General features: G+C 46.9%; 1 protein-coding gene across 2 annotated transcripts in view; it reads right to left on the bottom strand.

Annotated features, from left to right (window-relative positions):
- tmem63c (transmembrane protein 63C) overlaps nt 1–26,705 on the bottom strand; it is a 191,297-nt gene extending 164,592 nt beyond the window's left edge. Inside the window, exon 1 of one of the 2 annotated variants that reach the window (XM_052030866.1) lies at nt 26,618–26,705. The gene's annotated coding sequence lies outside the window, so the exon portion shown is untranslated. Of the gene's footprint in view, nt 1–3,681; nt 3,744–26,617 lie in introns of those variants that run through there. The other variant, XM_052030877.1, reaches the window with a different exon arrangement.
- Nucleotides 26,706–27,667: the final 962 nt, after the last annotated feature.

The following is a 27,667-nucleotide window of genomic DNA, read 5'->3' as shown; positions in this document are numbered from 1 at the left end:
GGTTGTGGTGGTTGGAGGTCAATCATCTCAGCCACAGGACATCTCTGCAGGAGTGCCTCAGGGTAGTGTCCTAGGTCCAACCATCTTCAGCTGCTTCATCAATAACATTCTTTCAATCACAATGTCAGAAGTAAGGATACTCACCGACGTTTGCACATTGTTTGGAACTCCACAATAGGCGACAAGTAACATTCACACCACACAAGTGCCAGACAATGATGATATCCAACAAGAGAAAATCCAGTTATTACCCCCTGACATTCAATGGCATTACCATCACTGAATCCTCCACAATCAATATCCTGAAGGTCACCATTGACCAGAAACTGAATTGAGGTAACCATATACACAATGTGGTTACAAATGCAGGTCAGAGCCAAGTAACTCACCTCCCATCTCCCCAAAGCCTGTCCGCCACCTACAAGGCTCAAGTCAGGAGCGTGACGGAACACTCTTCACTTGCCTGGATGAGTGCAGGTTCAACAACACTCAAGAAGCTGACACCATACAGGACATTGCAGCCCACTTGATAGGCACCCCATCCACAACCAATCACTTACTCTACCACATAGGCATAATAGCAGCCGTTTGTACCATCTACAGGATACACTGTAGTAACTCAGCAACACCTTTAGACAACACCTTCCAAGCCGACGACCTCTACCAGCTAGGACAAGGGCAGCAGAAGCATGGGGAACACCACCACCTGGAAGTTGTCCTCATGACTTGGAAACATATTGCTTTTCCTTCACCATCGGTGGGTCAAAAACCTGGAACACTCTCCATAACAGCACTGTGGGTGCACCCACACCTCGAGGACTACAGCGATTCAAGAAGGCAGATCACCACCACCCTCTCAAGGGGAACTAGGGATGGACAATTAAACGTTGGCTCAGCCTGCGAAGCCCAGATCCCTTTAACAATAAAAAAAATAAGAGTTGGGATGTCATGTTGCAACTGTACAAAACATCCACCCAGCTGATATCCTCAGACAGCCTTTTTTGCCATCTACAATTCCACCAATTTTCAAGTCATCTGCAAACTTACTAACCTCCATTCTCATCCAACTCATTTATATATAATCACAAACAGCAATGATCCAAGCATGTTATAGACTCTGTCAGAAAACCAGCACACCAGCACCTCTACTTCTTCAGAAGGCTAAGGAAATTCAGCATGTCCCCAATAACTCTTACTGATGCACCACAGAAAGATAGAAAGCATCCCATCTGATGCATCACAATTTGATATGGCAACTGCTCTGCCCAAGACCTCAAGAACTTGCAGAGAGTTATGAACACAGCCCAGTCCAACACGCAAAACAGCCTCCCCTCCACTGACTCCATCTCCACTTCCCGCTGCCTCAGGAAAGCAGCACTGTAGTGCAGCGGTTAGCGTAACACTATTACAGTGCCAGCGACCCGGGTTCAATTCCCGCCGCTGTCTGTAAGGAGTTTGTACGTTCTTTCCACGTGTCTGCGTGGGTTTCCTCCAGGTGCTCCGGTTTCCTCCCACATTCCAAAGATATACAGGTTAGGAGCTGTGGGCATGCTATGTTGGAGCCGGACGAGTGGCAACACTTGCAGGCTGCCCCAGCACATTCTTAGTAACGCAAAAACATGCATTTCACTGTGTGTTTCGATGTACATGTGACTAATAAATAAATATCTTAAAGGATCCCTCCCACCCTGGTCATTCTGTCTTCTCCCCCCTCCAGTCAGGCAGAAGATACAAAAGCTTGAGAGCACATACTCACAGGCTCAAGGACAGCTTCTATCCTGCTGTTATCAGACTTTTGAATGGATCACTCATATGGTAAAAGATGAATTCTTGATCTCCCAGTCTACCTCATTGTGGCCCTTGCACTTTATTTGTCTACCTGCACTGCATCTTCTCTGTAACTGTAACAATAACAATATATTCTGGATTCTGTTTTCCTTTTTACTACCTCAATGTACCTATGTTCGCAACAATCTCTCTGGATGGCACACAAACGAAAGCTTTTCACTGTATCTTGGTACACATGTGAGAACAATAAACCAATACCAAACATCCATCAACCACTACCCTCTGCCAAACCAGTTTTGGATCCAGTTTGTCAACATGCCTTGGATCCCTTGTACCTTAACCTACTGGACCAGCCTACCATGCAGGACTTTGTAAAAAGCCTTATTAAATTCCACATAAACCATGTCTACTGATTTGCCTTCATAAATTTTCTTGGTTACCTCCTCAAAATACTCAATCGGATTGATGATACATGATCTTCTCTGCATAAAAGCATGCTGACTCCTCCTAGTTAGCCCTTATTTTTCCAACTGGAAGTTAATCCTGTCCCTCAGAACCTACTCCAAAAGGTTTAGAGGGATATGGACCAAACACGGGCAAATGGAACTAGCTTAGATGGGAATCTTGGGCTGAAGGGCCTGTTTCTGTGCTGCATGACTTGCCGATAACTTGCCTACCACTGATGTGATGTTAACCAGCCTGTAGTTTCCAGACTGTTCCCTTTTTGAACAAAGAGTCAACATTAGCTGTCCTCCAGTCCTCTGTAACCTCAGCTGTCACTAACAAACTCTGTCAGAGCCCCAGCAATCTCCTCCCTTGCTTCTCTTAGCATCTTGGGATAGATCCCATCAGGCCCTGGGGATTTACCCACCTTAATTTGGGTAGTGTTGATGTTCAGAAAGCCCTGCATGTGCTTGTACACAGTCACTGAAGACCAACATGTCAGTGCAGCAATGTGCTTGTACACAGTCACTGAAGACCAACATGTCAGTGCAGCAATGTGCTTGTACACAGTCACTGAAGACCAACATGTCAGTGCAGCAATGTGCTTGTACACAGTCACTGAAGACCAACATGTCAGTGCAGCAATGTGCTTGTACACAGTCACTGAAGACCAACATGTCAGTGCAGCAATGTGCTTGTACACAGGAATACAAGTCGTTATTACTAGTAATGTTTGATTACTGAAGTAAAGTAGCTTTATTGCAGTTGTAAAGGGTGAGACTGCATTGGAAAATTATGTACAATTTTATTCTCCTTAACTTAGAGTGGATGAACTTGCATGCAGTGAGTACAGGGAAGATTCTCTAAATTGATTCCAGGGATGGCAGGTTTGCCTTATAGGTAGAGATTGGGTCTGTATTCTTTGGAATTTGGAAAAATGAGAGAATATCCCAATAAAACTGACAGATCAGATGCAGTGATGAGTCTAAGACCCGGGGCCTCAGTTTGAGAATAAAGGGTAGGCTGTTTAGCACTGAGTTGGGGAGAAATTCTTCACTTAGTAGGTGGTGAACCTTTGGAATTCTCTATTCTGGAGAGCTTTGGAAGTTCAGTGGTTCTGTTCATTGATAGACTTAGGTGCTTTCAGGGATATAGGGATAGTGCTGGGAAATGGAGCTGAAGTAAATGACCATCCATGATCTTGATGACTGGCAGAGCAGGCTCGAAGGGCCAGATGGCCTGTTCCTGCTCCTAAATCTTATGTTCTTATAGAAAAGATTAGTACAATGAGAAAACTGCCAGGGTTGCAAGGTAACATCAAGGAAAACACAAAGATACCAAGTGGTCTCAGTCACAGCACAACATATGCACTCTTGCCTTAAAGTTGCAAGGATGAGAGAGCTACTTCAGAAGCTTGAGCATATGCACTGTATCACTCTCTACACCCACCTCCCAAACCATAGCAGCGCTGTTCATGTCATGGCTCTGGGAATCTTTCCAACTGCTGATCCTAAATAAAAACAGGAAATGGCAGAAATACTCAGCAGATCAGGCAACATATGTGAAGAGAAAAACTGAGTTCACGTCAATGATCTTAAGTCAGAACAAGACAGATTTAGAAATTGAGCACATTTAAGTTGCCGAGGAGGGAAAGGAGTGAGGGAACAAAGGAAATGCCTGTGATCGGGAGCTGACCAAACAAAATGGATGACACAGATTGCTGTTGCCAAGGAAGGGTGACATAGGCTTGTTAATGACAAATATTCTATCAGGAGGAGATGATGGAGAACAGAAAAAAGACTAAAAATAACCCATGCTGGAAGTGTGAGCTATGGAACATAGTGATTGCTAGAAGTTTGAAACAATGCTGGAAAATCCCAGGGTGTCAGGCAGCAGCTGTGGAGAGAGGAAAACTGTATTACATCAGAACTGGCTAAGGATTGAAAAACAAAATGCTGGAGCTCTGAAATGGGAACAAAAGATGCTGGGAACATTCAGTATACCTGAAGTATCCATGGAGAGGGAAACAGAGTCAACGCACCTGGTTGACAGCCACCCTCCATGATAGTTCATTGCCCCAAACCACTAACCCTGCATCCCCTCTTCACAGATGATGCCCGACACACCAGGTGCTTCTGGCATTCTCTACATAACTGTTAAGGCTGGTTATTCTATTGATTTTACTGTTGAACCCTGAGGGATATAGCATGCTGAGACAGGAGATGAAGTTTTGTGCCTTGGAACTTATGTTGGGATTAATTGGAACAGAGAGGTCTGAGTGGGAGTGGATGGATTATTAAAGTGACAGCACGTTTAAGTCTCAGAGTGGCACTTATGGATTGGACGGAGCTACTCTGCAAAGCAATCCCCAATCTGCGTTTGGTTCCTCCACTGTAGAGGAGACCACATTGAGAGCATTGAATGTGGTACACCAGATTGGAAGAAATTGTTGCTTCATCTAATCTCTCCTACATTGGAGAAACCAACTGCTGATCAGGTTAGCACTTGCAGAACACTTCCATTCAGTCATGGGCCAAAGTGCCTGTTCCTGTGCCATGGTCTATATGGACAACATTAAGGCCTTTGGTAAGGTTCTGCATGGTAGGCTGATATGGAAAGTTAGATCACATGGGATCCAGAGAGCGCTAGCTCATTGGATATATTTATTTATTCATTAGTCACACATACATCAAAACACACAGTGAAATGCGTGTTTTTGCGTTACTTGAGAATGTGCTGGGGGCAGCTCACAAGTGTTGCCACACTTCCGGCACCAACATGGTATGCCCACAGCTCCTAACCTGTAAATCTTTGGAATGTGAGAGGAAACCAGAGCACCCGGAGGAAACACACGCAGACACAGGGAGAACGTACAAACTCCTTACAGACAGCGGTGGGAATTGAACCCGGGTCACTGGCGCTGTGATAGCGTTACATTACCGCTACACAATTGGTTTATTGACAGGAAGCAGAGGGTGATGGTGCAAGGTTGTTTTCCTGATTGGAGGCCTGTGAATCATGGTGTTCTCCAAGGGTCCGTTCTAGGCCCATGACTTCTGTCATCGATATCAATAATTTGGATGAGAATGTACAAGGCATGGTTAGTAAGTTTGCAGATTGACACTAAAATAGGTGGCATCGTTGACAGTAAAGATGGTTATCGGGATTTCCAGGAGGATCTTGATCAGCTGGGTAAGTGGGTTGAGGAATGGCAAATAGAGTTTACACAGAATGTAGAACAGTACAGCACAGGAACAGGCCCTTCGGCCCACAATGTTGTGCCGAACTAATTACATTAGTAATAAAATGTGCAACTAAACTAATCCCTTCTGCCTGCACAATATCCATATCTGACCCTTTCCCTACCATGAGGGACCTTGTCAAAATCCATGTAGACAACATCAACAGCTCTACCTTCATGTGCCTATCTAAGAGCTTCTTGAACGCCCCTATTGTTGCCTCCACCACCACCCCAGGCAGCACATTCCAGGCACCCACCACCCTTGTGTAAAAAAAATTGTCCCACACATCTCCTTTGAAATTATCCTCTACTGCCTTAAATGCATGCCCTCTGGTATTAGACATTTCAACCCTGGGAAAAAGATACTGGTTGTCTACTCTATCTATGCCTCTCATAATCTTACAAACCTCTATCAGATCTTCCCTCAGCCTCTGCTGCTCCAGAAAGAACAACCCAAGTTTGTTCAACCTCTCCTCATAGCACATGCCCTCTAATCCAGGCAGCATCTTGGTAAACCTCTTCTGCACCCTCTCCAAAGCCTCGACATCCTTCCTATAATGGGGCAACCAGAACTGAATGCAATATTCTAGATGTGGCCTAACTAAAGTTTTATAAAGCTGCAGCATAACTTCCTGACTCTTGAACTCAAAGCCTCGACTAAGAAGGCAAGCATGCCCTATCAACCTGTGTAGCCACTTTCAGGGAGCTATAAACTTGGACACTGAGATCACTCTGCTCATCAACACTGTTAAGGGTCCTGCCATTAGCAGTGTACTGTCGCTTTACATTTGATCTCCCAAGCTGCAACACTTCACATTTGGCCGGGTTGAACTCCATCTGCCATTTCTCCGCCCATATCTGCAGCTGATCTATATCCCACTGTATCCTTTGCCAGTCTTCTATACTATCCACAGCACCACCAATCTTCGTATCATCTGCAAACTTACTAACCCACCCATCTACATTTTCATTCAGGTCATTTATATACATCACAGACAGCAGAGGTCCCAGTCTGGATCCCTGAGGAACACCACTAGTTACGGACCTCCAGCTAGAATAAGTCCCATCGACCACTACCCTCTACGGGCAAGCCAGTTCTGAATCCAAACGGCCAATTCACTGTAGATCCCATGCATCTTAATCTTTTGGGTTAGCCTCCCATGAGGCCCTTGTCAAACGCCGTACTAAAATCCATGTAGACAACATCCACAGCTCTATCTTCATCAGTCACCTTCATCACCTCGTCAAAAAACTCAATCAAGTTAGTAAGGCACCACTTGCCCTGCATAAAGGGAAGGAGAAGCAGAATACAGGCTATAAAAGTAGTAAGGTAGATGGACTGAAGTGTGTTTACTTAAATGCAAGAAGTGTCAGGAATAAGGGGGATGAACTGAGGCCTTGGATAAGTATGGGGGACTATGATATCGTGGCTATTACTGAGACATGGCGGACATCAGGAGAGGAGTGGATATTGAATATTCCTGGTTTTCGGTGTTTTAAGAGGGATAGGGAGGGGGGGAGAAGAGGAGGAGGGGTGGTGATACTGGTCAGGGACACTGTTACGGCTGTGGAAAAGATGGATGTTGTAGAAGGATCACCTCTAGAGTCCGTATGGGTGGAATTAAGGAACAAGAAAGGAGCAGGTACTCTACTAGGAGTATTCTATAGGCCCCCTGGTAGCAGTAGAGATATAGAGGAGCAGATTGGCAGGCAGTGTTTGGAGAGAAGCAAAAATAACAGGGTTGTTATAATGGGAGACTTCAACTTCCCAAATATAGACTGGAACCTGCTTAGTGCCAAAGGTTTAGATGGGACAGAATTTGTTACATGTGTCCAGGAGGGATTCCTGACACAGTATGTTGACAGGCCGACTAGAGGGAATGCCATGTTAGATCTAGTTTTATGAAATGAACCGGGACAGGTGAAGGATCTACTGGTGAGTGAGCATTTGGGGGACAGTGACCATTGCTCCATAACCTTTAAAATTGTCATGGACATGGACAGGTGCAGAGAGGACAAGAGGCTTTTTAATTGGGGAAGGGCGAACTATGAGGCTATAAGGAGAGAACTTGGGAGTGTAAATTGGGATGTCCTTTTTGAAGGAAAGTGTACCATGGAGATGTGGTTGATGTTCAGGGATCTTATGCAGGATGTTAGGGATAAATATGTCCCGGTGAGGCAGAGAAGGAATGGCAGGGTGAAGGAATCATGGGTGACAAGAGAGGTGGAACGACTTGTTAGGGAGAAGAAGGTAACGTACATGAGGTATAAGCAGCAAGGTTCAGACAGGGCCCGTGAGGAATATAGGGTAGCGAGGAAGGAACTTAAGAAAGGGCTGAGGAGAGCTAGAAGGGGACATGAAAAGGCTTTGGCTAGTAGGGTTAAAGAAAATCCCAAGGCCTTTTTCAAGTACGTGAAGGGTAGGAGGATGGCTAGGGTAAAGGTAGGTCCGATTGAAGACAAAGGTGGGAGAATTTGCCTGGAGGCGGCGGAAGTGGGAGAAGTTCTCAATGAGTACTTCTCTTCGGTATTCACCAGGGAGAGGGGTCTTGATAATGCGGAAGAGAGTGCTGGTAGGGGTAATGTTCTCGAGGTTGTAGATATCAAGAGAGAGGATGTGTTGAAGTTGTTAAATAATATTAAGACAGATAAATCTCCAGGGCCTGACTGGATTTTCCCCAGACTGCTTTTAGAGGCTACGGAGGAGATTGTTGAACTGCTGGTAAGGATCTTTGAATCCTCGTTGTCCACAGGGATGGTTCCAGAGGATTGGAGGGTTGCGAATGTTGTCCCCTTGTTCAAAAAAGGTAATAGGGATAGGCCAGGGAATTATAGACCGGTGAGTCTCACGTCTGTGGTGGGTAAGCTGTTAGAAAGGATTCTAAGGGATAGGATTTATGAACACCTAGAGAATCATGGACTGATTAGGGACAGCCAGCATGGCTTTGTGAAGGGAAGATCTTGCCTCACAAGTCTGATAGAGTTCTTTGAGGAGGTGACCAGGAAGATTGATGAGGGCAGTGCGGTGGATGTGGTTTACATGGATTTTAGTAAGGCGTTTGATAAGGTTCCTCATGGTAGGCTTCTTCAGAAGGTCAGAGGCCAAGGGATCCAAGGAAGCTTGGCTGTGTGGATTAGGAATTGGCTTGCATGTAGAAAGCAGAGGGTTGTGGTGGAAGGAGTGCCCTCGGATTGGAAGGCAGTGACTAGTGGTGTCCCGCAGATATCGGTTCTGGGACCTCTACTTTTTGTGATATTTATAGATGACTTAGATGAGGGGGTGGAGGGCTGGGTTAGTAAGTTTGCGGACGACACTAAGATAGGCAGTGTTGTGGATAGTGTGGAGGGCTGTCGGAGCTTACAGAGGGATATTGATAGGATGCAGAGCTGGGCTGACAAGTGGCAGATGGAGTTCAATCCGGAGAAGTGTGAGGTGATACACTTTGGAAGGACAAACTCCAGGGCAGAGTACTGGGTAAATGGCAAGGTACTTGGCAGTGTGGAGGAGCAGAGGGATCTGGGGGTTCATATTCACAGTTCATTGAAAGTTGCCTCACAGGTGGAAAGAGCAGTTAAGAAGGCCAATGGGATGTTGGCTTTCATAAATCGCGGGATTGAGTTTAAGAGCCACGAGGTGATGATGCAGCTTTACAAAACTCTAGTTAGGCCACACTTAGGGTACTGTGTTCAGTTCTGGTTGCCTCATTATAAGAAGGATGTGGAGGCGTTGGAGAGGGTGTAGAGGAGATTTACCAGGATGCTGCCTGGATTAGAGCATATGGAATATGAGGAGAGGCTTAAGGTGCTAGGGCTTTATTCACTGGAAAGGAGGAGGATGAGAGGAGACATGATAGAGGTAGATAAAATATTGAGAGGAATAGATACAGTAGACAGTCAGCGCCTCCTTCCCAGGGCACCAATGCTCAAGATGAGAGGGCATAGCTTTAAGGTTATGGGTGGGAGGTTCAGGGGAGATGACAGGGGGAGGTTTTTCACCCAGAGAGTGGTTGGTGCATGGAATGCACTGCCTGGGGTGGTGGTGGAGGCAGATACATTGAACAGGTTCAAGAGCTTGTTGGATAGGCATATGGAGGAGTGTAGGATGGGGGGATATGTGGGAGGAAGGGGTTAGGTAGCGTGGGGGTGTTTTGATGGACGGCACAACATGGTGGGCCGAAGGGCCTGTTTTGTGCTGTATGGTTCTATGGTAAAGCCATGCTGACTGTCCCCATTCAGGCTATGGCGTTCCAAATGCTTAGAAATCTTATCCATAAGGATCCTCTCCAGTAACATCCCTACCACAGACGTGAGACTCACCAGTCTATAGTTACTAGGATTATCCCTATTTCCCTTCTTGAATAATGGAATAACATTAGCTACTTGCCAGTCCCCCGGGACCTCGCCTGTGGCTAGAAAGGACTCGAACATATTGGTAAAAGCCCTCTCAATTTGGTTAAGTGTGAGGTGTTGCATTCTGGGAAGACAAATCAGGGTAGGACATTCACAGTCAGGGCTCTGGGGAGTGTTGTAGAACAGAGAGACTAAGGAGTACAAGTACATGGTTTTCTGAAAGTGGCATTGCAGGTTAATAGGGTAGTGAAAAAGGCTTTTGGCATGCTGACCTGCATCAGTCAGAGCATTGAGTATAGAAGTTGGAAAGTTATGTTGCAGTTGTACAAGATGTTGGTGAGGCCACATGTGGAATATTGTGTTCAGTGTTGGTCGCCCTGCTGTAGGAAAGAGTGCAGAGGAGATTTACGAGGATGTTGCCGGGACTCGAGGGACTGAGTTATACAGAGAGGTTGAGCAGGTTGGAATTTTATTCACTGGAGCACAGGAAAATGAGGGGTGATCTTGTAGAGATGTATAAAATCAAGGGGGGCATAGATAGGGTGAATGTGCACAGTCTTTTTCCCAGGGCTGGGGAATCAAGAACTAGAGGGCATAGGTTTACATAAGAACATAAGAAATAGGAGCAGGAGTCGGCCATCTGACCCGTCGACCCTGCTCTGCCATTCAATAAGATCATGGCTGATCTGGCTGTGGACTCAGATCCAGCTACCTGCCTTTTCCCCATAACCCTTAACTCCCCTACTGTGCAAAAATCTATCTAACTGTGTCTTAAATCTATTTAATGAGGTTGTCTCTACTGCTTCCTTGGATAGAAAATTCCACAGATTCACAACTCTCTGGGAAAAGCAGTTTCTCCTCACCTCTGTCCTAAATCTATTTCCCCAAATCTTGAGGCTATGTCCCCTAGTTCTAGTCTCACCTACCAGTGGAAACAACCTTCCTGCCTCTATCTTATCTATCCCTTTCATAATTTTATATGTTTCTATAAGATCCCCTCTCATTCTTCTGAATTCCAGCAAGTACAGTCCCAGGCGACTCAATCTCTCCTCATAGGCTAACCCCCTCATCTCCAGAACCAACTTGGTGAACCTCCTCTGCACCACCTCCAAAGCCAGTATATCTTTCCTCAAGTACAGAGACCAGAACTGCACGCAGTACTCCAAGTGCAGCCTCACCAGTACCCTGTACAGTTGCAGCATAACCTCCCTGCTCTTAAATTCAATCCCTCCAGCAATGAAGGCCAACGTTCCATTTGCCTTCTTGATAACCTGTTGCACCTGCAAACCAACTTTTGCGATTCACACACAAGCGCTCCCAAGTCTTTCTGCACAACAGCATGCTGCAATCTTTCACCATTTAAATAATAATCTGAGGTGAGAGGGGAAAGATTTAATAGGAACCTGAGGAGCAACTTTTTCACCCGGAGAGTGGACAGTATATGGAATGAGCTGCCGGGGAAATGGTTGAGGCAGTTACATTAATACCATTTAAAAGATAATTAGACAGGTACATGGATAGGAAATGTTTAGAGGGATATGAGCCAAACGCAGACAAATGGAACTTGCTTAGATGGGAATCTTGATCAGTATGGTCCAGTTGGGCTGAAGGGCTAGTGTCCATGCTGTATGACTCCATGACATGAAAATTGGTGGTGTGGTGATAACAAGCAAGGTCATCTAAGGCTACAGCAGTATCTGGATCACGTGGAAAGTTGGGCAGAATGTTGGCAGAAGGAATTTTATCCTAACAAGTGTGAGGTGATTGATTTTGGGGACTCAACTAGTGGTAGAACGTGAATGGTAGGGCACTAACAAATGTTGATGAACTGAGGGACCTTGGGGTTGGCATGTTACATTGCAACAAATGCTGGTTAGACCACACCTGGAGAATTGTGTGCAGTACTGGTTGTCGCATTATAGGAACAGAATAGATAGGGTTCCCATTAACTATCTGAAGTCTTCATGCCTTTCTCCATGGTAAAAGGAGAAATATTCATTGATGACCTCATCCATCTCCTGCAGCTCCACACAAAGATGTCCACTTATTCTCTCTCTAGTTACTATTTTTCCCTAAATATCAAATCTCTTTGGATTCTCCTTTATCTTCTCTGCCAAAGCTATCTCATGCCCCCTTTTTGTCCTTCTGATTTCCTCCTTGTGTATACTCCTTCATCCCCAATACTCCTCCAGGGATTCACATGATCCCAGCTGCCTTTTTCCTGACTAGAGCCTCAATATCCCTCATCATCCAGGGTTCCCTACTCCTGCCAGCCTTGCCCTTCACACCAACAGGAATGCGTAGATCTTGAACTCTCAAAATCTCACTCGTAAAAGCCTCCCACTGGCCAGATGTCCCTTTGCCTGCAAACAACCTACTCCAATCAACTTTTGCTACTCCCTGTCTAATACCGTCAAAATCTGCCTTGCTCCAATATAGAACTTTAACTTGTCAACCAGATCTATCCCTTTCCATAACTAATTTAAAACTAATAAAACTATAGTTCACTGGTCCCAAAGTGCTCCCTCACTGAAACCTCAGTCACTTGTCCTGCCCCATTTCCCAAGATAGGTCAAGCTTTGCCCTCTCCCTAGTAGTGTCTTCTGTACGTCTCCTGAGGAAACTTTCCTGAACACACTTAACAAATTCCACCCCATCAAAGCCCTTAGCACTATAGCAGTCCCAGTCAATATTAGGAAAGTTAAAATGTCCTACTATGACAACCGTATTATTCTTGCAACTTTTTGCAATCTCTCTGCAGATTTGTTCCGCTAATTCCCGTTGATTATTAGGGGGCCTACAGTATAATCTCAACAAGGTGACCACCCCCTTTTTATTTCTCAGCTCCACCTTCACGAGACGATCCCTCAGTAATTTTATCTCGGACTACTGCCATGATGTTCTCCTTTGATCAGAAATGCAACTCCCCCTCCTCTCTTTCCTCCACCTCTATCCTGCTATAGCACCCTCTAGTTTCCAGGATTATACCTATTTCCCTTCTTGAGCAATGGAACAACATTAGCTACTTGCCAGTCCTCATCTGTGGCTAGAGAGGACACAAAGGTCTTGGTCAAGGACCCAACATTACCTCTTTATCTCAAAATGCCCTAGCATATTAGCACATTCTACACTAATTTCACTGTCCTCCACATGTCTCCTTGGTAAATACCAACACAAAGTACTCATTCAGGACCTCACCCACATCTTCGCCTCCAAGCACATGTTCCCTCCTTTACCCTTGAGTGGTCCTACCCTCTCCCTTAGTTATCCACTTGCTCTTGATGTATGTATAGAATGCCTTGAGATTCTCTTTAATCCTACTCGTCAAGGACTTTCCATGGCCCCATCTGGCTCTCCTAATTCTTTTCTGGAGTTCTTTCTAGCTTCCTTATAATCCTGTTCGATTTTAACATCCTATACCTTACATACACTTCCTTTTCATGACTAAATTCAGCACCTCTCTCATAATCCAAGGTTCCCTTACCTTGCCATCCTTGTCCTTCCTTCATACTAGAACATACCTGTCCTGTACTCTGTGCAGTCGGTCTTTAAACACCCTCCACATAGAGTCATACAGCACAGAAACAGGCCCTTCAGCCCAACTGGTCCATGCTGACCAAGATGCCCCATCCAAGCTAGTGCCATTTGCCAGTGTCATTTGCCAGTGTTTGGCCCATAACCTTCTAAACCTTTCCAATCCATGTACCTGTCCAACTGTCTTCTAAAAGATGTTATCCTCTGGCAGCTCATTCCACATGGATAAGATAAGATATATTTATTAGTCACGTCTACATCGAAATACACAGTGAAATGCATCTTTTGCGGAGAGTGTTTTGCGAGGCAGCCTGCAAGTGTCGTCATGCTTCTGGTGCCAACATAGCATGCCCACAACTTCCTAACCTGTACATCTTTGGAATGTGGGAGGAAACCGGAGCATCCGGAGGAAACCCATGCAGACACGGGGAGAACGTATAAACTCCTTACAGACAGCGACAGGAATTGAACCCGGGCCGCTGGCGCTGTAATAATGTTATGCTAACTACCGTAGCCACTACCGTGCCCGCTCACTACACTATCTTCTGTGTAAAAAAAATTACCCCTCATGTTCCTCTTAAATCCATGCTCTCTCACCTTAAACATGCCCTCTAGTTCTTGATATCCTAACTCTGGGAAAAAGACTGAGTGCATTCACCCTATCTATGCCCCTCATGATTTTATACATCTTTATAAGGTTACCTGTCAGTCTCCTACACCCTGTTCAACCTCTCTCCATAACTCAATCCCTCAACATCCTTTTAAATCACCTCTGCGCACTTTTCAGCTTAATGGCATCTTTCCTATAGCGGGGTGACCAAAACTGAACACAATATTCCAAATGTGGCCTCACCAACATCCTGTACAACAACAACATAACATCCCAACTTCTATACTCAATGCTCTGACTGATGAAGGCCAGCATACCAAAAGCCTTTTTCACCACCCTGTCTACCTGAGACTCCTCTTCTAGTGAACCAAGGCCCCTCTGTTCTGCAACACTTCCCAGGGCCCTGCCATTCACTGTGGATAGTCCTACCTGGAATTGACTTTCCAAAATGCAACACCTCGCATTTATCTGAATTAAACCCAGTTTGCCACTCCTTGGCCCACTTACTCAGCTGATCAAGATCCCCTGTAATTTTTGATAACCTTCTTCATTGTCTACTATACCGCCAATTTTAGTGTCATCTGCAAACTTACTGACCATGCCCTGTACATTCTTATCCAAATCATTGACATAGATGACAAACAACAATGGGCCCATGTCAGATGTCAAATGTGGATTTCCCCAAAAACAGCTGTTCCTAATTAACTCCCCTTAGTTCTTGAGTAACATTCTCATAATTGTCCTGCCCCAATTTAACACTCTCCTGCAAGGCCCATACTTATCCTTATTCATAGTTATTTTAAAGAAGGAGTTGTGACCACTATTTCCTAAATTTTCTCCCACTGAAACGTTAGTGACCTGCCAGGCTCATTTCCCAATACCAGGTCCAGTATGGCCCCTCCTCTAGTTGGACTATCTACATACTGATTTAAGAAACCCTTTTGCTTCATCTAAACCCGAGGAGGTAACAAGGGAAACTGATGAAGGAAGGATGGTAGATGTTGTCTTTATGGACTTTCATAAGGCATTTGACAAGGTCCTGCATGGTCAGCTAGTCCAGAGGTTATCCACTCACAGGTGGATAGAGCAGTTAAGGCGGCCTATGGGATGTTAGCTTTCATAAATCATGGGATTGAGTTTAAGAACCGCGAAGTGATGATGCAGCTTTACAAAACTCTAGTTAGACCACACTTAGAGTACTGTGTTCAGTTCTGGTCGCCACATTATAGGAAGGATGTGGAGGCCTTGGAGAGGATGTAGAGGAGATTTACCAGGATGCTGCCTGGATTAGAGCATATGGAATATGAGGAGAGGCTTAAGGTGCTAGGGCTTTATTCACTGGAAAGGAGGAGGATGAGAGGAGACATGATAGAGGTATATAAAATATTGAGAGGAATAGATACAGTAGACAGTCAGCGCCTCCTTCCCAGGGCACCAATGCTCAAGATGAGAGGGCATGGCTTTAAGGTTATGGGTGGGAGGTTCAGGGGAGATGTCAGGGGGAGGTTTTTCACCCAGAGAGTGGTTGGTGCATGGAATGCACTGCCTGGGGTGGTGGTGGAGGCAGATACATTGGACAGGTTCAAGAGCTTGTTGGATAGGCATATGGAGGAGTGTGGGATGGGGGGATATGCGGGAGGAAAGGGTTAGATAGTGTGAGGGTGGTTTGATGGACGGCACAACATGGTGGGCCGAAGGGCCTGTTTTGTGCTGTATGGTCCTATGGTTAATGCACAAGGTATCCAAGGCTAGAAGGCTAACAGGATTCAAAATTGGCTTGGTGATAGGAGGCAGAGGGTAGTGGTGGAAGGAGGTTTTTCTGATTGGAAGTCTATGATTAGTGATGTACTACAATAGTTTAGTGTTGGAACTTTTGCTGTTTGTGATATATATTTACAAATTGGATGCGAATATAGGAGGTATGATTCATAAGTTGGCAAGATGACAAGAAAACTGGTGGTGTTGAGAATAGTGAGGAAGGTTGTCCACAACTACAGCAGAGTCATACAGCACAGAAATGGGACATTCGGCCCAAATGGCCCATGTTAACCTAGATTCCCGCCTAAACTAGTCCCATTTGCCCACATTTGGCCCATATCCTCTAAACATTTGGCCCATATCCCTCTAAATATTTTCCATGCAGGAAGGTTTTTTACCCAGAGTGCGGTTGGGGTGGTGGTGGAGCCAGGTACATTGGTCAAATTCAAGAGATTACTAGATAAGCATATGGAGGAATTTAAAATAGAGGGATATGCGGGAGGAAGGGGTTAGATAGTTAGAAGGGTCGGCACAACATTGTGGGCTGAAGTGCCTGTATTGTTCTGTGTTCTATCCATGTACCTGTCCAAGTACCTTTTAAATGTTGTTAATGAACTTGCCTCAACCACTTCCTCTGGCAGCTCATTCCATCTACTGAACACTCTCTGGGTGAAAAAGTTGCCCCTCAGGTTCCTATTAAATCTCTCTTCTCTCACCTTAAACCTACGCCCTCTAGTTCGAGATTCCCCAACCCTAGGAAAAAGAATGTGTGACGTTCACCCTGTCTATGCCCCTCATGATTTTATACACCTCTATAAGATCACCCTTCATTCTCCTACACTCTAAAGAAAGAAGTCCCAATCTGCACACCTTTCTCCATTACTCAGTCCCTCATCTCCCAGCAACATCCTTGTAAATCTCCTCTGCACTCTTTCCAGCTTAACAGCATCTTTCCTTTAGCAGGGTGACTGAAACTAAACACAACGTTCCAAATGTGGCCTCACCAGCGTCTTGTACAACTGCAACATAACTTCCCAACTTAACTCAATGTCCTGACTGATGAAGCTTTCTTCACCACTTCTGATGCCACTTTCAGGGAATCATGTACTTGTACTCCTTGGTCCCTCTGTCCTTCAACATTCCCCAGGGCCCTACCATTCATTGTGAAAGTCATACCTTCATTTGTCTTCCCAAAATGCAACACCTTGCACTTTTCCAAATTAAACTCCATTTACCATTCCTTGGCCCACTTACCCAGTTGATCAAGATCCTGATAATCCAAGATCCTGTAAATCCTGATAACCATCTTCAATGTCAGTGACACTATCTATTTTAGTGTCATCTGCAAACTTAACATATATAGTAAATGATAGGAATTTGACTCAGACACCGTCTATAGAAACAGAAACAGTTAATGTTTCCTGTCTGATACACTTCATCAGAATTGGGAAAGAAAGTTGGGATAAAGTAGAAAGTGAGAATGCGCAAACTAGTATCCACTGGAATGTAGCAGATTTAGAGATAATTTCATCGAAGTTTTTGAAATATTAAAGAGATCATACAGTGAATATAAAGAAACTATTTCCAAAAGCTGCAAAGTCCAGGTGAGGTAACATGATCAAGAAATTAAACCTTTGGGTATGAAATTAGGAAACATTTCTAAGAGTAAAGTATAGTAGAAATTTCGAACTCTCTTCCACAAAAGGCAATTGATATAGGTGAAAGGTTAATGATTTGAAACTTCAGTTTGGTAGACTTTTTTTTAAACGAAAGCTACTAATGGGTATGGGGGAAGGGTGGATTAATGAAATTAGATCACAACCAACCATGATCTCATTGAACATAGAACAATACAGCACAGGAACAGGCCCTTCGGCCCACCATATCGATACCGACCATGATACCAATCTAAACTAATCCCAGCTCATGCAATAAAAGCACATCTAAGGACTAAATACCCTCCTCCATTTCCTTATTACCTTATACAATAGGGATGTGCATTTAAACTATACCTGATCAATCCAGCTCGTTACCACAACTTCAAATATAATTTACATGGTAGTTCCATGCATAACTTTGGAGAAAACATCAAAGGAGAAACACACAATTGGTCATTGACCTAGAAAAACAGATGCCGCCAACTCTAATCACAATGTGAGATCACAGTCCACCAGTCACATCATCAGCATAAAATCATTCACCTCATTCCCACCTCACAATCTTGCTCAAGCCTGTCATCCCCCCCCCATTGTCTCACCACCTGCAACATTCTCTCTTCCCCCATCCTACCATTTCTCTCTCTCTGCCTCTCCCTATCCCAGGCTATCCCTACCACTGTTATATTCTTCCTGTAAATCCTGATAACCATCTTCAATGTCAATGACACTATCTATTTTAGTGTCATTTGCAAACTTAACATATACAGTAAATATGCAGGCACGGTAGTGTAGTGGTTAGTGTAACGCTATTATAGTGCCAGCAACCCAGAGCTCCTTGACTGTCTGGGTTTCCTCCGGGTGCTCTGGTTTCCTCCCACATTCCAAAGACGTACGGGTTAGGAAGTTGTGGGCATGCTATGTTGGCGCCGGAAGCGTGGCGACACTTGCGGGCTGCCCCCAGAACACTCTACGCAAAGATGCATTTCACTGTGCGTTTCGATGTACATGTGGCTAATAAAGATATCTTATCTTATCTCAGTGTATCCCACCCCACCACAGGTCACTCTCTTTATACCCCCAACCACCCATGTGCTCTCCCCACTTTGGCACACATTTTGCCTGCTTCAACATCTGACATACCCATTCTCAACTCTCTCCACCCTCTCTCTTTTTGTCTATCCCATGGAGATTCTTTCTTTCACACCCGTCACTAAATCTCTGCCCCACATTCTCTGTGCCTTGCAAGCCCTCTCATTCCCTCCCTAATAGAGTCATAGAGCTATACAGCATAGAAACAGGCCCTCAACCCAACTCATCCACGCAGACCAAGTTGCCTAACTGAGTTAACCCCACTTGCCTGAGTTTGCCCCATATCCCTCTAAACCTTTCCTCTCCACATACCTGTTCAAATGTCTTTTAAATGCCGTATTTGTATCCATCTCTAACTCTTCCTCTGACAGCCTGTTCTGACCACCCTGTGTGTGAAAAATTGCCCCTCAGGTTTCTTTCCACTCATTTTAAACCTATGCCCTCTAGTTTAAGACTCCCCCACCCTGGGGAAAAGACTGTGACCACCCACCGTATCGATGCCTCTCGTGATTGTATAAACCTCCATAAGGTGACCCCTCGGTCTCCTACATTCCAGAGGAAAAAGTCCTGGCCTCTCCAGCCTCTCCTTCTAACTCAAATCTTCCCATCCCAGTAACATAAATCTTTTTTGTACCCATTCCAGTTTAATGACATCCTTCCTACAGCGAACCTTAACATAACCCTCATGCAGTACTCCAAATAGAAACATAGAGAACCTACAGAACAATTCAGGCCCTTCAGCCCACAAAGCTGTGCCGAACATGTCCCTACCTTAGAAATTACTAGGCTTACCCATAGCCCTCTATTTTTCTCAGCTCCGTGTACCTATCCAAGTCTCTTAAAAGACCCTATCGTATCCGCCTCCACCACTGTTGCCGGCAGCCCATTCCACAAACTCACCACTCCCTGACATCTCCTCTATACCTACCCCCCAGCACCTTAAACCTATGTCCTCTTGTGGCCACCATTTCAGCCCTGGGGAAAAGCCTCTGACTATCTACCTGATCAATGCCTCTCATCATCTTATATACCTCTATCAGGTTCCCCCTCAACCTCTGTCGCTCCAAGGAGAAAAGGCCTTATCAATTTCTTGTACAGCTGTAACATGACATCCCAACTCCTGTACTCTATATCCTGACTGATGAAGGCAAGCACGCCAAATGCCTTCTTTGCCAACTTGTATACTTGTGTCACTGCCACTTTCAGGGAGCTATGCACCTGAACCCCTATGTCCCTCTGTTCTTCAACACTCCACAGGGCCCTACCATTCACTGTGCAAGTCCTGCCCTGGTTTGTCTTTCTTCTTCCTCTGTCTCCTAGCCCACTGTCAATTATCCTCTCCCCGAAACCCCCTTCACTCTTCTGTCCTCTCACCTTACTATTCCCACTCACCTTATCCCCCATTCTCCCTCTCTTTTCGGTGCAGCCTCCGTCATTTTAAAGAGGTAACAGAGAAGGGTGATGAAAGGAATCTAGTGGCAAAAAAAGGGTCTTGGCCCAAAACGTCGACTGTCCATTTCCCTCCACAGATGCTGCCTGACCCGCTGAGTTCCTCCAGCATTGTGTGTGTGTTGCTCCAGACTTCCAGCATCTGCAGTCTCTCGTGACTCAGCAGGCCAGGAAGGATTCCATGAGAGAGGATTAAAGTCAATGTTTCAGGTCAATGACCTTTCATCAGAACTGGGATAAACAGAATTCTGACATGTTTTAAGTTGAGGAAAAGGCAGAGGGTTGGAGAGAACAAACAGAATGCATGATAGGGTGGAGACTAGAAGGTGCCAAATGGCCTGCTCCTGCTTCTGTTTCTTATGATCACTGTGCATCCATGTTTAGTGTCATGAAACCCTGCAGTACTGAATCCAGTCCCGGGCTCTAGAAAAGATGTGAAGGCCCTAGAGAAGATGCAGCAGTGATTTTACCACAAAGATTCTGGGATGAAGGACTTTAGTTATGATGATAGACTGGAGAAGCTGGAATGGTTCTCATTGGAACAGAGGTTGTGAGGGAATCTGATAGACGTACTTAAATCATGAGAGGAGCAGAGAAAGTACATAGAGAGAAACTGTTCCCATTGGTGGAGTTGGGGTCAAGAACCAGGGAATCTGGGATGAAAGCGTCTGGCAAAAGAACCAAAAGTGAAATGAAGGAAAACACCTATTATGCAGAGAGGGGCCAAGATCTGGAGCACACTGGCAGGGAGAGTAGTGGAGACATGCTCAGTTGTAGTGTTCAAAGAGGAACAGGAACATTTTAAAAGAAAAAAAAAGGAGGGACTTGGAGAGAGGGTGGGGAGATTGACTGGATGAATTGCTCTTGCACAGATCTGACATGGACACAACGACCTCAATGCTCTCCTTCCTTGATGCAATATTTCTGGGATTCCATATGATCATTCTCTGAAAGGAAGGCTTATCAGCTCTTCTTGTTACCTTCTCCAAAAGATAACAGAGATTTACCAGGATGCCGCCTGGATTAGAGAATATGTCTTATGAGGAAAGGTTGAGCAAGCTAGGGGTTTTCCCTTTGGAGTGATGCAAGATGAGAGGTGACTTGATAGGGGTATAAAAGATTATAAGGGACATAGATAGAGTGGACAGCCAACAACTTTTCCCCAGGGCGGTAATGGCCAATACCAGAGGACATCAGTTTAAGGTCAGAGGAGGAAAGTTTAGGGGAGATGTCAGAGGTAGTTTTGTTTTACACAGAGAGTGGTGGGTGCCTGGAAAGCACTGCCAGGGGTGATGGTAGAGGCTGATACCATAGGGAAATTTAAAGGACTCTTGGATAGGCACATGGATGCAAGAAAAATAGAGAGTTATGGGCTGTGCAGGAGGGAAGGGTTAGAGTGATCATGGAGTAGATGTTTATATAGGTGAAGGGCCAGTACTATGCTGTACTGTTCAATTGCAATTAAGACATGATGTTCCCTTTTCTTATAACTGCAACTTGTATGGGTTTATATAGTACAAATTAGAAATTTGCAGCTGATTTAAAAACTGCAATGCCATAAATCATGATAAAGATCACACAATGACGACAATTTGTATTTACACCCCTAACAAAGTAAAAGCCTTAAGGCACACCATCGGATGTTGTCAAAACTGATGCCAAGCTACAATAAGATATATTATGGCAGATGACTAAAAGTTTGATCATCAGGTTATAAGAAGTAATTACAGTAGTAAAGAAAGTTAAAAAAATACTTAATATGCAGAAGGTTATGGAAGCTAGGGAATTCAGGGAAGAGAACAGTGATGTCCTGAACCATAGCAATATTACAAGTATTTACTCTCGCTCAACATCAGTAAAACTGAAGAGCTGATTGTTGACTTCAGGAAGGGGAAGGAGGGCGAATATGCGCCAGTCTACACTGGGGGATCGGCAGTGGAGAGAGTCAGCAGCTTTAAATTCTTGCGTGGTAACATATCAGTCAACCTACACTGGGCCCAGCACATAGATGCAATCACAAGGAAGGCACGCCAGCATCTTTACTTTCTTTGGAGGTTAAGGAGATTCGGTTTGTCACCGAACACTCTAACAAACTTCTACAGATGTACTGATGAAAGTATTCTGACTGGTTGCATCATGGTCTGGTATGGCAATTCAAATGTGCAGGAATGTAAGAAGCTACAGAGAGTAGTGGACTTCATCCAGTACATCACGGGCACATCCCTCCCCACCATCGGGAGTATCTACAGGAGGTGTTGCCTCAGGAAGGCAACATCCATCATCAAAGATCCCCACTATCTTCTCGCAGCTACCATCAGGCAGGAGGTACAGAAGCCTTAAGTCCCACACACCAGGTTCCCTTCAACCATTCAGTTCTTGGACCAACCTACACAACCATAATCACTGCAGTTTAGCAACACTATGACCAGTTTGATCACTTTGCACTAAAATGGACTTGGTGATTTTTGTTACAATTACGTAAAAATTTTGTTTAATTTATGTTTGTTTTTCTCGTGAATACTGCTTATCTGATGCTCTGTGCCTGTGATGCTGCTGCAAGTAAGTTTTTCATTGCACCTGTGCACACGTGTACTTGTGCATATGACAATAAGCTTGACTTTGACTTTGAGGAGGACATGTTGGAGGTGTATAAAGGTGGATAAATCGCCAGGGCCTGACCAGGTATATACTAGGATGTTGTGGGAAGCAGGGAAAAAAAATTGCAAGGACCCTGGCAGATATCTTTGTATCTTCCTTAGCCACGGGTGAAATACGGGAAATCTGGAGGGTGGCTAATGTTGTGCCTTTATTTACGATGGGCTGTAAGCACAAGCCAGAAAACTACAGGCTGGGGAGCCTAACGTCAGAGGTGGGAAAGTTATTGGAGGGGATTTTCAGAGACAGGAACTATCTGTATTTGGAAAGGCATAGACTGATGAGAGAGAGTCAGCATGGCTTCGTGCATGGGAAATCATGTCTCACAAATATGATTGAGTTTTTTGACGAGGTGACTAAGAGAATTGACAAGGGCAGGGCAGTAGACATCATTAACAGCCCTGCTAAATTCCATGTAGACAACGTTCCACATGGTAGTTTGGTCCAGAAGGTGAGATCACAGAATCCTGGGCCAGCTAGCCAACTGGATACAAAATTGGCTTGGTGGAAGTAGTCAGAGGGTGGTAGTGCAGGGTTGTTTTTCAGATTGGAGGCTTGTGACGAGTGGTGTATTGCAGGGATCAGGGTTCCCTCTTGTTTGTCATACATATTAATGAGTTGGATGAAAATATGGGTTAGTCAGTTTGCAGATGACCAAAATTGGAGGAATGAAGGACAGTGAAGAAGGTTGTTTAAGGTTACAACAAAATCTAGGTCAACGGGGAAATGGGCCAAGGAATTTAACTCAGGTAAGCATAAAGCGCATTTTGGGAAAGTAAACCAGGGCAGGACTTACAGAATCAATGACAGGACCCTGGAGAGTGTTGTATAATAGAGATACTTAGGGGTACAAGTACATAATTTCCTGAAGGTGGCGACACAGGTACACAAGGTGGTGAAGGTGGACTAGGCATGCTTAGTCCGCCTTCACAAGGGTAGTGCGGTGGATGTGGTCTATATGGATTTTAGTAAGGCGTTTGATAAGGTTCCTCATGGTAGGCTTCTTCAGAAGGTCAGAGGCCAAGGGATCCAGGGAAACTTGGCTGTGTGGATTAGGAATTGGCTTGCATGTAGAAAGCAGAGGGTTGTGGTGGGAGGAGTGCCCTCGGATTGGAAGGCAGTAACCAGTGGTGTCCCGCAGGGATCGGTTCTGGGACCTCTACTTTCTGTGATATTTATAGATGACTTAGATGAGGGGGTGAAGGCTGGGTTAGTAAGTTTGCGGACGACACTAAGATCGGCGCTGTTGTGGATAGTGTGGAGGGCTGTCAGAACTTACAGAGGGATATTGATAGGATGCAGAGCTGGGCTGACAAGTGGCAGATGGAGTTCAATCCGGAGAAGTGTGAGGTGGTACACTTTGGAAGGACAAACTCCAGGACAGAGTACTGGGTAAATGGCAAGGTACTTGGCAGTGTGGAGGAGCAGAGGGATCTGGGGGTTCATATTCACAGTTCATTGAAAGTTGCCTCACAGGTGGATAGAGCAGTTAAGAAGGCTTATGGGATGTTAGCTTTCATAAATCGTGGGATTGAGTTTAAGAGCTGCGAAGTGATGATTCAGCTTTACAAAACTCTGGTTAGACCACACTTAGAGTACTGTGTTCAGTTCTGGTAGCCGCATTATAGGAAGGATGTGGAGGCGTTGGAGAGGGTGTAGAGGAGATTTACCAGGATGCTGCCTGGATTACAGCATATGGAATATGAGGAAAGGCTTAAGGTGCTAGGGCTTTATTCACTGGAAAGGAAGAGGATGAGAGGAGACATGATAGAGGTATATAAAATATTGAGAGGAATAGATAGAGTAGACAGCCAGCACCTCCTTCCCAGGGCACCAATGCTCAAGACAAGAGGGCATGGCTTTAAGGTTATGGATGGGAGGTTCAGGGGAGATGTCAGGGGGAGGTTTTTCACCCAGAGAGTGGTTGGTGCATGGAATGCACTGCCTGGGGTGGTGGTGGAGGCAGATACATTGGACAGGTTCAAGAGTTTGTTGGATAGGCACATGGAGGAACATGAGATAGAGGGATATGCAGGAGGAAAGGGTTAGATAATGTGAGGGTGGTTTGATGGACGGCACAACATGGTGGGCCGAAGGGCCTGTTTTGTGCTGTATGGTTCTATGGTTGCCTTCATCCAACAGGGAATTAAGTACAAGAATTGGGATATCTGTACGAAACATTGGTGAAATCACACCTGGTATATTGTGTACAGTTCTGGTCACCTTACTATTAGAAGGATGTGATTATGCTAAATATGATACAAAAAAGATTCATGAGGATGTTTCCAGGGCAAGAGGGCTTGAATTATAAGGAGAGACTGGATAGGCTGAGACAGTCTTCTTTGGAGAAAAGGAAGCTGAGGGACCTTATAGAGGTTTATAAACTCATGAGGGACAAAGATAAGGTGGATGGCCACTGTCTTTATCCCAGGGTAGGGGAGTCTAAAACTAGGAAGTATAGATTTAAGGTGAGAGGCGAAAGATTTAAAAGGGACCTGAAGGGCAAGATTCTCCACACAGAGGGGTTGGGTATATAGAATGAGCTGCCAGAGGCAGTGGTAGAGGTGGGTACAATTACAACATTTAAAAGACATTGGACAGGTCCATGGATCAGAAAGGTTCAGAGGGATACGGGCCAAACGCAGGCAAAAGGGACTGGCTCAGGAAGGTACCTTAGTCGGCATGGATGAGTTTGTCTGAAGGGCCTGTTTCTGCACTGTGTGACTATGCCTGAAACACTTTGTTCAACAATAAGCTTTGTTTTAGAAATGTAAATAAAACACTGTTGGAATATTTTTGCACATTTCTGAGTTTTAAATAATAAAAGACTATGGTAATAAGTTAATGTTCAAAGGTTTTATGGAAATGCTATTTTATAACACAGAACAGTACTCCACAGGTACAGGCCCTTCAGCCCACCATGTACAGCACAGGTACGGTACAACTTGCCAAGTCTTACAAATTTGATGGCAGGGTGGCCTGGGAATAGAATCGGTTGCTACTGGATAGGTGGATGGCCAGTGGACTAGGGGATGGAATCAGTGGACTGAAGATGGAGTCAATGACCAGTAGACTCGTGGTTGGAGTCAGTGGCCAGTGGACTAAGGGTCAGAATCGGTGGCTACAGGACCAGAGGATGGAGTCAGAGGACTGGGGGTGGAGTCAATGACCAGTGGATAGAGCCAGCAGCTACAGGATTAGCGGCCGGAGTCTGTGGCTGTGGCAATGAGGGTGGAGTTGGTGGTCAGAATCAGTGGCCAGGAGGTGGCATTGATGGTCTGAGAGTGGAATTAGTGGCCTAAGGGTTAGAGTCACTGGCCGGGAGGAGTCCAGGGGAGGAGAATGGAGTTGGTAGCCAGAGGGGAGTGAGGCAGTCGCTGGCCAGGAGTAGAGTCAGTGACAGGAACCAAGTCTATGGCTTCTCCATCATCTTGCTCTACTGTCCATCCCCTCATCCCCCCCTCACCCCCCTCATCTCACACTCCCCCATCCCCTCGCCCCCCTCATCTCACACTCCCCCATCCCTCACCCCCCTCATCTCACACTCCCCCATCCCCTCGCCCCCTCATCTCACACTCCCCCATCCCCTCACCCCCTCATCTCACACTCCCCCATCCCCTCACCCCCCTCATCTCACACTCCCCCATCCCCTCACCCCCTCATCTCACACTCCCCCATCCCCTCACCCCCCTCATCTCACACTCCCCCATCCTCACCCCCCTCCTCTCACACTCCCCCATCCCCTCGCCCCCCTCATCTCACACTCCCCCATCCTCACCCCCCTCCTCTCACACTCCCCCATCCCCTCACCCCCCTCATCTCACACTCCCCCATCCCCTCACCCCCCCTCATCTCACACTCCCCCATCCCCTCACCCCCCTCATCTCACACTCCCCCATCCCCTCACCCCCCCTCATCTCACACTCCCCCATCCCCTCACCCCCCCTCATCTCACACTCCCCCATCCTTCTCACCCCCCTCAACTACCCAGCGGAGCCGAGCGCTGGGCCTGGCGGCCGCTCCCGGCCTCCCCTCACTCACCCGGCAGCCGCTCGATTTGCACCGAATCGCTTCTGATAGTGAAGTCACAACATCAGCACCGGCACCCGAGCCCCGCCGGAAACACCCGAGCCCCGCCGGAAACACCCGAGCCCCGCCGGAAACACCCGAGCCCCGCCGGAAACACCCGAGCCTCGCCGGAAGTAACCGAGCCGCGTTTGACGACCGTCAAAATGCGTGTATTGGTTTGTGGGGCAGGGGGAGGAGGGGAGGAGGGGAGGAGGAGGGGAGGAGGAGGGGAGGAGGGGAGGAGGAGGGGAGGAGGGGAGGAGGGGAGGGGGAGGAGGGGAGGGGGAGGAGGGGAGGGGAGGAGGGGAGGAGGGGAGGGGGAGGAGGGGAGGGGGGAGGAGGGGAGGGGAGGGGGGGGGGGAGGAGGGGAGGAGGGGGGGGGGGGGAGGAGGGGAGGAGGGGGGGGGGGGAGGAGGGGGGGAGGGGAGGGGGGAGGGGAGGGGAGGGGAGGGGGGGAGGGGAGGGGAGGGGAGGGGGGGGGAGGAGGGGAGGGGGGGGAGGGGAGGGGGGGGAGGGGGGAGGGGGGGAGGGGGGGAGGGGGGAGGGGGGGAGGGGGGGAGGGGAGGGGGGGGGGGGGGGGGGGGAGGGGGGGGGGGAGGAGGGGGGGGGGAGGGGGGGGGGAGGGGGGGGGGGGGGGGAGGAGGGGGGGAGGAGGGGGGAGGGGGGGGGGGAGGGGGGGGGGGGGGGGAGGGGGGGAGGGGGGGGGGGGGGGGGGAGGGGGAGGGGGGGGGGGGGAGGGGGGAGGGGGGGAGGGGAGGGGGGGAGGGGAGGGGGAGGGGAGGGGAGGGGGAGGGGAGGGGAGGAGGGGGGGAGGGGAGGGGGGGGGGAGGGGAGGGGGGGGGGAGGGAGGGGGAGGGGAGGGGAGGAGGGGGGGAGGGGAGGGGGGGAGGGGAGGAGGGGGAGGAGGGGGGGGAGGGGGGGGGAGGGGAGGAGGGGGGAGGGGGGGAGGAGGGGGGGAGGGGGAAGAGGGGGGGAGGGGGGAAGAGGGGAGGAGGGGGAGGGGAAGAGGGGAGGAGGGGGAGG

This window comes from Pristis pectinata, chromosome 1, assembly GCF_009764475.1.
Source record: "Pristis pectinata isolate sPriPec2 chromosome 1, sPriPec2.1.pri, whole genome shotgun sequence".
Classification (NCBI taxonomy): domain Eukaryota; kingdom Metazoa; phylum Chordata; class Chondrichthyes; order Rhinopristiformes; family Pristidae; genus Pristis; species Pristis pectinata.
This window is presented reverse-complemented; position numbering and strand designations above follow the sequence as displayed.